The 13375-nt window shown below is 40.0% G+C and overlaps 1 protein-coding gene across 2 annotated transcripts in view; it reads left to right on the top strand.

The window, feature by feature from the left end:
• The window catches only part of LOC139699656 (glycerol kinase 5), a 251509-nt gene that overhangs the window by 223239 nt on the left and 14895 nt on the right, over positions 1 to 13375 (top strand). The window lies entirely within an intron of this gene.

The raw sequence follows: 13375 nt of genomic DNA, 5'->3' as shown, positions 1-13375 counted from the left end.
TCTGGTAGACATAACGATTTTAGTCCTGGTGAAACACCTTGTAAACACACTTTATAGAGGACCAAACGTGAGGAAAGAAATGTAGGGAACTTTATTTAAGAATACTTACAGCGAACGAATGGATGGTGGGGGAAATATTACCATGATAAGGTCCGGTAGAGAGATGCTATTTCACTAGGTCTCTCGCCTTGAGTATGTGTCTTGTATTCGCAAAACATGAATTCTGAATTAAAAATTGTACGAGAGAGAGATGCCCACCCACTTCGCGAGCAACCTTAGAATAAACGAGCAGAAAACGTCTTGGTTTACTTGAAATATTATTCCGGGGGTCACTGAAAGATCGAATATTCCACGCAAAACTCAAACGATTAGATAAAGGCCATTAATTTTATTATAACGCTGGCACAAAGGTAATAACTGTGACCGGGACTTGGGGAACTAATGATAATTTCTCCTGGTCGAAATAGGTCGAAGGGTAGGAATCAGACGAAAGGTAGTCGGCGCAGCGTCTGTTCCTCCTTGAGGGGGCTGCTAAGGCGTCTGACCCAAGTGGGGCAGCCACTTGAGTGATGGTGTCACGTTAAAAGCACTATTTAGGAAGGCAACGAGAAAGCACCACAATTACTTTTCAACTAGAATTGTGTGATGAGCACTATGGAGAAAATGAGTCCTGACTACTAAGGTACTCAGCCCGATGGGCCATGCGTCGCTCCCGGAAGCAGGAGAGGCAAGGTTTGCGAGGTCGTCATCTCAGGAAATCCCTACCTAACAAAAATGACAGCGGCAGCGAAAAAGAATAAACAGAAGAGGACCGAACCAGTTAGAATAGGGACTTTGGATGAATCCTTATCCGAGCTAGAAAATTATAGACAAATCTTCCGTAGTTTTTCAATAAGTACACTTTTAGAAAAATAATTTTTTCCGCCTTGAATTCCTACCTTTACCTCTTCTTACGAGCGAAACAATTCGGCTTCGCAGCGAAAGCATCAACAGTTCATAAAATAGACCGCTTAACAGAACTATTTGGTACTTGGCGGGTCTTTGATAAGGTGTGGTATGATGGACTGCTGTTCAAGACCGGACAAAAAATATCCCACTATGCTTATTCAAAATCATGCAATCCTTCCCTTCCATTCGACCCTTCTCAATATCTCGATTGCCGACCCCGGTGGCGGCGGGGTAACGTCCTCGTCTGCCATTCCAAGGGTCGCGGGTTCGATTCCCGCCTAGGTGAGTTTCCCTCCATCTAGGGCTTGGGTGTTTGTAAATGTGACCATTGTTATCGTTGTTAATAGTTCGATGTAAAGGCCAAAATGTGCTGTTTTCGGACTAATACTGAATAAATAAATAGATCTCATAAATTCTTTAGATATCCGGAAACCAAATCTATACGCGGATGAAATAGGGAAGACAGATTAGGAAATGGAATTGAGGAGCATAAACAGGAATGACAAAAAATGAGTATCCGCAGGCTTTAAAGGAAATCATGAATAAGGAGAGGATGCTGGATACTACAAAGGACAAATGGGAACAAATAAAAAAATGGACACCGAAAAAAGCAAATGAACGTATAAAAACTTGAAATAGGCGAAGGACAAGGAAAAAATGGATTAGGGACGAGATTATTAGACGATAGAAGGAAATGGAAGAAAGCAAATACTGAGTTAGGTAAAGGGAAATTTAAAGAGTCAAACAATAAATTGAGACGGGAAACAAATAGAGTGAAAGAAGCGTGGAGGAAGGCAGTGCGAGGATATGGAATGTTTGCATATGGAAGGCTGTATCCGGTGGGCAGTTTGACTGTGTGATATTTTATTGATATTTTAATTTTGCAAAAAGAGTTAAAATAGTTCTCTGGATCATCAGCAAAAGGATGGAGAGGAGGGCAAATGCTTGCTTAAGGAATGATCAGTTTGGGATCAGGTACGGGAGAGGCACCAGGGATGCCATAGTAGTAATGAGGTCACTAATCGAGAGGAATATAGAATTCAAAACGACACCTATCCTACTACAAGCACAAATCACCTATCAAAGTGTCAGCTACTTCCCTTAATAATTAGTGAAACTGTTCGAATATATTGTTTTCAACTGAACTTTCAAGCCGTGAATTAATATCTGTACTTCAGTGGTCTCCAAACAGAGGCTATAAGCTACAAGAATGACGCTCATTGTTCGTCCAAAACGATACTTCAAGAAACCGACAGTTCTTATTCTCATTCCGAAATACTCGTCCTCAATGAAAACTCTCCACAGCCAACATTTCATGCGTCCGTTTTCGTTCATTCTGCATGCCACCTTTCATGTCGATGTCTGCAGGAGATATAGACACGATATCGATATGACGTTGTTCCTCTCCTCGTGTCTTCTTTCCTTCGCCACTCCCCCTCCCCTTTCCGCTGCGCCCCCAGACAGTCTGCTGTTGTTCTTGGCCTCGCCACCTTCCCTCCTCCCTCTCCCACTCCCTCACCCGAACGAAAGAGAATAGGGGAGGGTCCTTGGTTGGCTCTATATCCCAAGGATTGTTTATTTTACTCCCTCCCTCCATCTTCCTCCCTTCCCCTTCTCCCCCCTCCCTTCCCGTGACGAGCCACTCTCTCACCCATATCAATGTCAAATGAGGCTCCTCCCGCCTTCTTCGCCACCCTCCCTCCCCCCCTTCTCTCTCTCTCTCTCTTCCTCTCTTCTTATCCCTCTCGTCAAAACAACGTTCGGTCTTATACCATTCCCTTTTAATCCGTTTCGAACTGCTCTCTGGGTTGCTCCATCATCTCCTCGCCTCAGTTGCCACGGCCAGTGACAGATCCACGCGTCCCAACACCCAATCCGCTTTCACTAATCGCCCCCGTAACGTACTTTCGCAGATTCGCGCACGTGCCGCACCAGGTTTTAGGAAGGAATGGTTTTGATGGATGTGCAACATTGCATTTACGTGTATCTTCATGTGATGAAAGTTCTGGAGAACTTATTAAGAACAGTGTTCGACGTGAAATATGCTGCAGCGTGATCTATGAATTCTTCCGACGATAGCACTGGAAAAGTGATCAATCAACAAGAAAAAGTTACGAAAAACGTTCATTCGCCGAACCTTGAGGTAACCCTGCCGTGTTTGAATGAAGAAAAAAGTGAGCCAAGATGGCGATTGTTAGCCTGGATGGCTGACGTCTCTCAGCTGACCTTTGTATTGCAGAGGACTTGCTTACGTCTTGAGCTCTGGGAAACTGCGATCACCCTGTGTCAGCTGGGAATATATATCGTTTGGCTTCAATTGACAAGCTTTCAATGATTAAACAATCATTTCATGGAGACATAACTTTCCACTTCCAGTCATATTCTCATTTCTTTTTAAAAGGAACTCAAATGCATGCGTGTCACGTACCAGTTGTGACAAAATCGAAAATGTGTACGTATTTCATCTCTTTTACCGGCTTTCCTCTAAGGCAGAATTTTTAACATGAGTTGAGGATAGGATCTCGTGAACAGAAACAGTGATGTAGCTTATCTGCTCTGTTTTAGTGCCGGGGGAAATATTTTCCCATTCCAGCATTTATGAAAATCATTGGAGAAATGTCCTTTTCAGGCATGAAAAAAGTAGTCCAACTCCAACACGTCTGGCTTTTTCTCCCCTGTCATATAAACCTTCCGTTGCCTAGGGACAGTTTCGACTATTTCCTTGACAATCATTCACGAATCCAGCGGCCATGATTTGAAATTTATTTCACTCGTTTATTAATGCGTCTCATTTTATCACAAATATTATTCCCGCGTATTCCAATTGACGCATCGTGAAATGCGAAGTGAAGCATCTAGTTTACTTTCTCCCTTCAATTTTCTTGCGGTATGTCCGACATAAGCCTTGATTAAGGCTGGACCATTTTTTTATGATAGTGGGAATATCTGAAACAAGGAATAGGAAAAAACGGCGAACTAAACATTATGAACTGTGAATCTGAAAATCGGTTGGAAACCGTGGAGTAGAGTGGAAGAAGGATGAGATAAATAAATGGAATGACGTTAACAAAGAAACAGGGAGAGGAAAGTAGGAGCTAAGCAATAAACTGAAGTGAGAAACTAATGAAGAAAAGGAAAAAAGACGGAAAGAGCCGTGCGAGGATATGGAGAGTTTGCGGAGGCGATGCGATTGTATGTATAATGAAATTTAGGGACCTGTTTAGTCATGTTTGTTAGGGCTTATGATTTCAGTAATGTGTAGTGCCAGGGTCTATCAAAAACTTACCCCGAACCGGTAGACTGCTATTTCTAACAATAATAATTGCCCTCCCGACAATGGACCCGTAAATATTATATGTACGAAGGTTAGTAACGGGCATTTTCGTTGAATTTAGCTGACCTCTATTTAATACAGTTCACAACATTTGTCTGTGTAAATACTCAGCCAATTTTGCGCACTGATCTCATGTTATAGGTGGCACCAATATTCCCTGAAAATCTTTCGTATGAAATGTTATTTTTTATCGTAATCTTTTAATTCAAACCATACGAAAATATTGCCTTTGCAAAATCATTAGAACCTTAAATTGCATCCTTATTGTGTGGTAAAGTTAATTATATATCTTTTTGGCGAAGTGTCGTAATGTGGCTGAGAATTCAACATTGCGATAAAATGTGAAATATTGAGATTTTAAATCAGTAATGAGAGAATGAGATTCCAGAATATGATATGCTTTTGAATATTTGGGATTTAGAATATTCAATTGTGTATTTACGGCGGTTTAACCCTCAGGGTAAGGGATTCTCCCACCATAGACGCCCGCGTGTCTTGAACGCGCACGTGAACTTGCTCCTGGAGCCGATCTTGATTCGCAGCTCCAGCTTTTGATTGTAGTGGGCTCTTGAGGATTTTTTCCCGAATTGAGATCAGTGCAATAAAAATAATTTTTTGTTTTATATTGGCATTTCTGTCGATAAACGAAGCCGACGCACAATCTAAAACAACGGTTTTGGCCATTTAGGATGCAATCGGCGATTCGATTGTTTGATTTTAGCTGAAAAGCATTGCGCATATGAAAATCTAATCGCCAAAAATTACTTTGTTTTAAATAAAAAATAATATCCCCGTCAATTTAAATTTTAATGTTAGCGTGAATTTCTCTTATTTTTGTTTGCTCTTTGCCTTTTGCATTCTTTTGTGCGACACGCCAGCGCGGTTTAAAAGATACGAATCAACCAGACTAACTGGGAATGTTTGTGTATTGACGAAAACCGGGGTAATGCTAAAATTGAGAGAAGAGAAGAAATGTATCGCTGCAATCAAGGAAGACCCAAAGGAATGACATAAAAGGAAGTTTATGATTAAAAAAATCCCCCGGTGATTGGTGGGTTGGCCAAGCGGAAAAACGCAAGGTCGGAAAGACTTCTGGTGGTATGAAAAAACTAGCGCTCCATCAGAAAAAATTAAATTTATTTATACACAAAGAAAGGAAAAAACAACAGAGTCTGTAAATTTGTATTTTTTGTGGTCCAGCAAGAGTCCAATTGGGGATAATAATTATATTTCTCACGCAGACATATCCCTAACACGACGATGTCCTCTAGGAGAATGATCAAATCTATAAGTACATATGCAATTCCTGTCCCCTTCTATACTCTTTTGATATTATCAACTGGACACCATTTAAAATAGTGGCCCTATTAAAAGTAGATATAACTGGAATAACTTCATGTATCCATCACCAACCTGTATCCGTCGTGAATAGCACCATACTACTCCACAGTTTAGGAGTGTGAGTAGTTATAGGTATAAAATCTTTATATATCATAAAAATATCCTCAATCCATCAAATATATACATAATAATATAATTTCCTCCGAAATGCATAAAAATATATGCCTTGATAACAATTACCACGCTATATTTCAAAAGAAATCCTTTTGTCCGTATAACAGAAAAAGCACATCTACAAAAACCAATTGGGTTTCTTGGCCATAGAGGCACTCCATAGGAAGGAACTACAAGGAATTAGGTAGTAAAAAGATCTTGATGAGGAAGAATAAAGCAAATGGTCGGCTATATTAGCACATTTTTGGTATAGTGAGGGTCTTATGATTGCATTACAGGACCAGTATGTAAAAAAAACGATTACAGTAAATGCATTCACGACGACAGCCGTTATTGAGGATAACTGCAGGCGGCGGTGCTACAAAGCTGCCGTATTCCACTCAGAATCGCTGATTGCAGAATACCAACAAATACTATTTCAATATGCGTAACCAAGGATAATAGATTGTGCTGGGCCAAATAGACCCACAAGTACAACTTGTAGTAATCAATAGCTCACCATGCTACAACGGCAGTTCTGAATCCGATTTTGAAAACGATACGTACCAACTCGAATTTGATCGCTCAGCGTATTATCAAATGGGAATGATACCTAAGGATATCACAAAATCCTTGCAAAATCAAACCTACACCACAGTTGACATATATTCACAACAACAAAAAGCAGGGATTATATTAAACTTAGACCGAATTTTATGAGTACGTAGAGTATTCACGCTTAATCTAACAATGTTGAGAGAAAAAAGTAATGGTAAAAGTAAAACCAGTAATACCAACCATAGTTAATAACCTGTAGGAAAAGCTAAGATAGAGCTCAACTAGTTCAAAGCTCCAAAGTGTGTGAAATTCACGCATGCAGGGTGATAAGGCGGGTTATGGTGTCCCATCACATAGCTTGGGTGTAGCTAAGGGTGTCTACCATACTACGGGTATCACCCGGAATCTACATCTACCCAAAAACCCGCAAGGCAATAAAAAGGGGGGTATTAGGTCAACACCCGCAAAAAAGAATAGAACAACATGCAAAACCAAATCACGTTACCTCTACACAAATATCAGTGTATTCATCCACTCGAAAAACCTTAATCACACGAAATAAAGTACTTGCATGCAACAATATTTAATAACAGGCTATATACATTTAAACCATGCTGTAGATCTATTAAAAAGATAGCTCTATTAAATTAAAAGAATAACATCCAGGACATTAACAAATATATACACTACCAATTCAAATTATCTCCTACACGATCGCTGTCATATCATATTTTGACCTCTAATTATTCGAGGAAAAAAAAGATATTTTAAATCTATCCGTTCTACAATTAAGCTCCTTAATTTTACGTTGGTGATCTGATATACCACAGTAAGTGGGGGCTTGTAATATATATGTATGTATAACTAACCTGCCTCAAATTTACGCAATAAATTAAATCTTTATTTAAACATACGTTCAACTAATGGTTCCCATCCTAATTCTTTCAATAGTGTCTTGACCTTGCTAACTTGTTCATGATAATTTATTTTATTTATTTATTTATTTATTCAGTATGAGTTCGAAAACAGCACATTTTGGCCTTTACATCGAACTATTAACAACGATAACAATAGTCACATTTACAAACACCCAAGCCCTAGGTGCGGGAAAACTCACCCAGGCGGGAATCGAACCCGCGACCCTTGGAATGGCAGACGAGGACGTTACCCCGCCGCCACCGGGATCGGCTACTAACTAATACTTTTCACAAACCTAGCTGCTCTTCGTTGCACTCGATCGAACCCATATGTACACATATACGGAGAGAGAGAGAGAGAGAGAGAGAGAGAGAGAGAGAGAGAGAGAGAGAAAGAAATCTGCTGCTCCGACGGCAGGCAGGAAATGGCTCGCGGAAAAAATGTATGCATTCGTATAATTCCGCCGCCGCTCTTGTAGAATCAACAAACTCTGTCCGCACGCACTCAGGTCAACAAATCCCTCGCTTCGACGGGGCTCAAGCCCGGCTTAATAGCCTCCCCCCCCATTCCCCTGTTGAAGCGGCCAAGGTCCCTCCCGGATGACGGAGGCCTTCGACTCACCAAAGGCTCCCACGAGGAAAGAACGAACGCGCGCACTGTCACACCCACGCACAAACACACAAGACGCCACCTTTGTCCAGCGTTTAGCGCGCGAATCGCACCATAAAAAAATTAATAATGGAAAGACAAAAAACGACGCGAAGCCTACCAAGAGTTAGAATCAACACATCTGCTTGGAGGGTAAAACGCATGACGCATGAACGCTTCGTTGAAGAATCTGAATTAAGGGTTCGCAGTTTGGCTCCTTAATGCATGACGACGAATGTATCCATATGACAGTTCGTCGATTTTGAGGCTCCTGAACATTACAGCATAGAAATTGAAACAATCTTTATGGACAACGCGATGTAATTGTCAGATCGTATGGCACGACTACCAAATGCAACAAATACGTTCGAGTGATCCGTCGAAAGAAGCCCTAACTCCAAAACTAGATTTTGCGGAGTTGGTTCCATATCAGTTCGTCAAAAGACGCCATTGGATAACCGCGAATGTGCGGAGTGTTTCACCGAGTCCATATCCCTATGAAAGAAAGAATATGGAAGCCTAATATACATCTGAATTTTGAGAAATTAAATGGTATCTGTCTTACCTAACTGGAATTTAAGGTTCACAAAATGAGAAACTATACATTTTGCCTCTCTTTTTTGACTCTCCGTCCCAAACTCGAACCTGAGCAGTCTAAGGAATTTACAGGTGGCGCATAAGACTCCTCTTCCTTCAATCAAAACCTATATTCATTAATTCTACCCAATCTACTCCATCGGACGCCTTCCCGAATTCTATGAAACAGAAAAATACATCCTGAATGTATTCTATTCTGTGTTCCTCTCTATTAGTGAACTCATTACTGCTATGGCATCACGGGTGACTCCCCCCTTCGTGAACCCAAACTGATCCCTTGAGTAATTACTTGCCCTGACCTCCATCCTCTTATAAATGATCCTGAGAACCACTTCAGCTGCGTACGAAATCAAACTTATTCTTCTGTAGTCCTCAAATATTGCTGCCTTTCCTTATTATGGGATAAGACAAACACTTATTAGATGACATCACATAGTACCCTACGAGCCACTCCTAGGGTGTGTGGCAGAGGGTGATTACAGACCAGACTACTTTTGACCCTATTTGATTTTTCCTTCTAGCGCGATCGGACAACGTAATCCTGATCTATTATCGTTCGTTGGAAAAAGGCTATCTTAAATCTATCTGGTCTACACTTAAACTGCCAGCCTCGGTGCGGGGGTTTGGGGGTTAACGTGGGCTTGATGCCCGCTAGGTGGGTTTTTCTTCTACATAGGGCTTGGGTGTTTGTGACTGTTTTTTAAAGTAATCCGATGATCTATCCTGCCGTAGTACCATGGGGAAAACGATACATTTTCAAAATCATCGCTAAAGAGAAATCTTTCCAATTTATGAAAGTGAATTTATCTGTAATTTAACCTTCGCTCTGTGAATGATTCCCAACCTGGCTCAACCAATAATTTTGATACGCTACTTATTGTGTCATAACGTTTAGCTAACGCTGCCTGCGATCTAATTCGGCAATCAATCCAACTTCATGAGGATCCCATATACTAGTATTATATTTCAAATAAGGGCTAACCAGAAAGGTAACATTTCTCTTTAACCAATTTGCCATGATCATTTCCCTAACACTCTTCTAAAGAATCCAGATTTCCTGTTAGCTTGCCCACATATTCTCCGTATGTGTTTCCCTCAGGTGAAGTCGTGGGTGATGGTAACGCCTAAGTATTTACTGGAGCCTACTCTTTCAATTTCGGTATTCATGATACGATAAGCGATCGGTAGGTATTTGCTCTTATTCCAAAAATTCATCACTACGAAATTTTTAAACTTCAATCCTAATTTACAATTGTACCCTCGAGTATTTTCACTGGGATGCCATCTACTCAACAGCTCTATGTGAATTCGATTCTCTTAATATAATTTTTATCTTATTATTAAGTATTCCTGAACGTATTCTAGTCCCCATCTAGTTCATATCCTTTTTCAATGTTTAAGCTGGTCGGAACTTTATTTTTACCATATATATTTATGTATTTTTTCGACATCCGTTCAATCCTTCTTCGTACAAGCCCAAGACCGAGGCCCAAGGACAGTTCTTTGAAGAATTTTAAGTGTTTGTCCAAATCTGTTCAATAAATTATTTTTTTTTAATAACTGCATTACTTTTGGAACGCACCCTCTACATTTAATAGTTTTCCTGGCCTTTATTTGATTGTATGCACAGATTTTATCGTCTTACTACTTGAAAGTACTTTCACCTTCATGCACAACGCACCAGTGTCACCTTTCCTTTGCAAACTTGAAATATACTCTCACTGCGTCTTCCACCAAGCTTTTTTGTCACATTACTTTCCCGCCTCAGTTTATTATTCAACTCATTACACTTTCTTGAACTCCTTACTGTTTTGGCATTCTTCCGTATCTTTCTCGTCTATTCTATTTCCTTAAAGTTCTTCCCTCTTTTAATATATTTACCGAACGGGAGGATCTGGTTCTGATTCCTATCCTATTCCTTGGTGATGTCTATGGACACATTCAATTCACAAAGGTGTGAGATTTTTCGGGCCTTATGTATCCCTCTAGGATATCAAAGTGGAACGCAGGGATAGGAATTGCTCCCGCCCCCTTATTTACCAGCTAAAGTGTGGATTTCACACGTCATATACGATAGGGTAGGGCTGACTCATGTGACGTTCACTCATCAAGCCAAGCGTGTGGTTTTTAAGACCTATCGAGATATAAGTCCACTTATAAAATTGTAATAATATTCTTATATTTTAATATATGTAACATGTGTCATATTTTCATTTCTACAGAACATGCGCATAATTCTTCGAGTTTTACAGATTTTGCAATTTGGCTAGCGATTTGGTACCCAGAGAGGCATTTTTTTCATAATGAGACGGTTCGACGATAAAATCATTCCCTCGGGAACCCTATCATAGGACACCCACTTTTAAAATGTACTTTCGTAGCCATTGGACGTTATCGGAAAGGCACATTCACACCCTTAACTTGGAGTTGAGAAACGCAAGTATATTCTATTATCAGGCCATGTGTCTGCAGATACTTTGCACAAGGAGACCCCTTAAAAGGAATGGCGTAGATGGCTGAAACGTGCATTGTTTGCGGGAGCACAGAATGTCGCTAAGGTCAGCAAATGCTTTGTTGTCGCCCCTTCTCCAAGGCAACTCGGCAATTGCATTTTCGCGGTGGGAATGAGTGTGGTGACGTCAATGCTCGGCGTACTATTTATCGCGCGTTGGGGCGGACCCTGTGACCCTGTTCCGGAGTGCCCCAAGGGGAACGATGCGGGTCGAATATTTTGATTCGACGAATGATATATTTGTACCAAAAAAATGATACATTTTAATTGAGAGTAAGAGTTTCAAAACTGAGATTATTTTGGATGCAGCCTTATCCCCCATTCAAGACCGCAGTATACCGCCTGGTCCAAGAAACCTGACTGGAATATACAATCATGAGTGTTATTATACGGACACGGTTCGTTTTGATACTGAAATCATCATTTAAAATTCATGTGCAACCGCTATCGTGCTTTTTTGTTTTGGGGGAGTTGAAAAAAACGTTGAAGATGAAAATCGGTCATTCCTCTTTGCAGCAATGAAGGAGTCCAGTGGGCGTTCAACTAGACACTTTTGCCGGATATCTTAAAAAATTCACAAAGGAGATATTTTTATTTGTTTTAACCATCCAAAACTATATCACCAACCATTCTCCAATTCTGCATCATTTTTTCTTCGCTTCATTTCGTCCAACACACACCTATCCTTTTCATATCTCTTCTTCGCTGCGTTTTTTAGTACCCTGCAAGCCACCGCTAGGGTGTGTGCTTAAATCTATCTGTTCCACATTTAATCTCGGTAATTTTACTATCATGATCTCTCATATCGTAGTACGCTGGGGGTAGTATATGTTTTCAACCTCACTACTAAAGACACATCCTTCCAATTCATGTAAGATATTTTATCTATAATTTAACCTGTATATATCTATATATAATATAAATATATATATAATGGGCTGACACAATATGACACAAATAGAATAGAATAGAATCTATTCTATTCTATTTGTGTCAGCCCATTATTGTGCCGCTCGTGTGAGTTTTTCCGTACAATCGTTATATATGTATATATGTATATATATATATATATATATATATATATATATATTTGACTCAGGAGAGGTCGTGAGTGAGGGTAACGCCTAGGTATAATTTGTAAAATAATAAAAATAAAAAATAACCTAATAATAAATATAAAATGCCTAGGTTTAATTGAGTCTACACATTCCATTTCGGTGTTCCCGGTGCAGTCGGCGTTCGGGCACTTTTTAAACTTTAATTCTACTTTACAAGTGTCGCAATAACGTTGTATAGCATTAAGTTCATCTGCTGAAGCATCTTTAACCTCAGGATTAAGGATATATCTGTAAATCACGGCATCACCGGCATATAAACGTATCTTACCGCGGAGTTGATCTCTTTTACGTGAGGAAGGAATAAAAGAGGTCCGATTGCACTTCCCTGGTGAATATCTGAAGTGGCTTCTTCTACATTATACCATCTATGGCTACTCTTTGTACCCGTCCATTTAAAAAGTCTTTAATCCAACCATGGATATTTTTATCTATATCATATGCTTTTAGCTTTGTGAGTAGTTTACTGTGAGGTGCATTGTCGTAGGCTTTCTTAAAATCTAGGAAAAAGGCGTCCAATGGAACATTGCTCTCTGCCAAAGTAAGAATATCATGAATAAAAAGCACATGCTCTGTGTCGTAGGATTGACCCTTTTGGAAACAGTGTTGTTTTTTCATCAATTCCCAATATCTATCTAGGTGACCCACTTTTGAAATGACAACAATTTGTTCCATGATCTCACATGATATAGTTGTTAGAGAAACTGGTCTGAGATGACTCGGTTCCTCTCAATCTCCGTTTTTAAATATTGGTGTTGCATTAGCCGTTTTCCAATCTCTGCGAATCCTTGTAATCTACTAGCGATTCTTTATATATCATTTCTAGATACGGCGTAATTTCCGAAGCTAGGTAGGTCCTTAAATATACGAGCGGGTATTTGTTCGGGCCCGGAGGATTTATTAGGATTAATATTTTTCAGCGACCGTTCTATTCGATTATATGATCTTTCGAGATCGGGCATCGGTTGACCGGTAGGATTTTGTTATCTATCGGAGGCATTCGGTGAGATATTAGTGAAGACGCTTTGAAAGAAGGAATGTAATAAGTTAGCCTTTTCCAAACTACTGGTTACTCTTTCGCATTTTTGACTGAACTAACAGTGGACTTATTTCCCTGAACCTCTCTGACGATCGACCAAAATGCTTTCGGATTCTTCTTCCCCTTGGTTGCACTTTGGCAACTGAATAATTAAATTAATGAAGAATCTTCCAAGTTGTACTCAAGTATAGTTAATCAAAACGCATTGAGTG

This window comes from Hetaerina americana, unplaced genomic scaffold, assembly GCF_022747635.1.
Source record: "Hetaerina americana unplaced genomic scaffold, ioHetAmer1.1.p SCAF_10, whole genome shotgun sequence".
Classification (NCBI taxonomy): Eukaryota; Metazoa; Arthropoda; class Insecta; order Odonata; family Calopterygidae; genus Hetaerina; species Hetaerina americana.
Note: the sequence above shows the minus strand (reverse complement) of the source record. Positions and strands in the feature narration are given on the sequence as shown.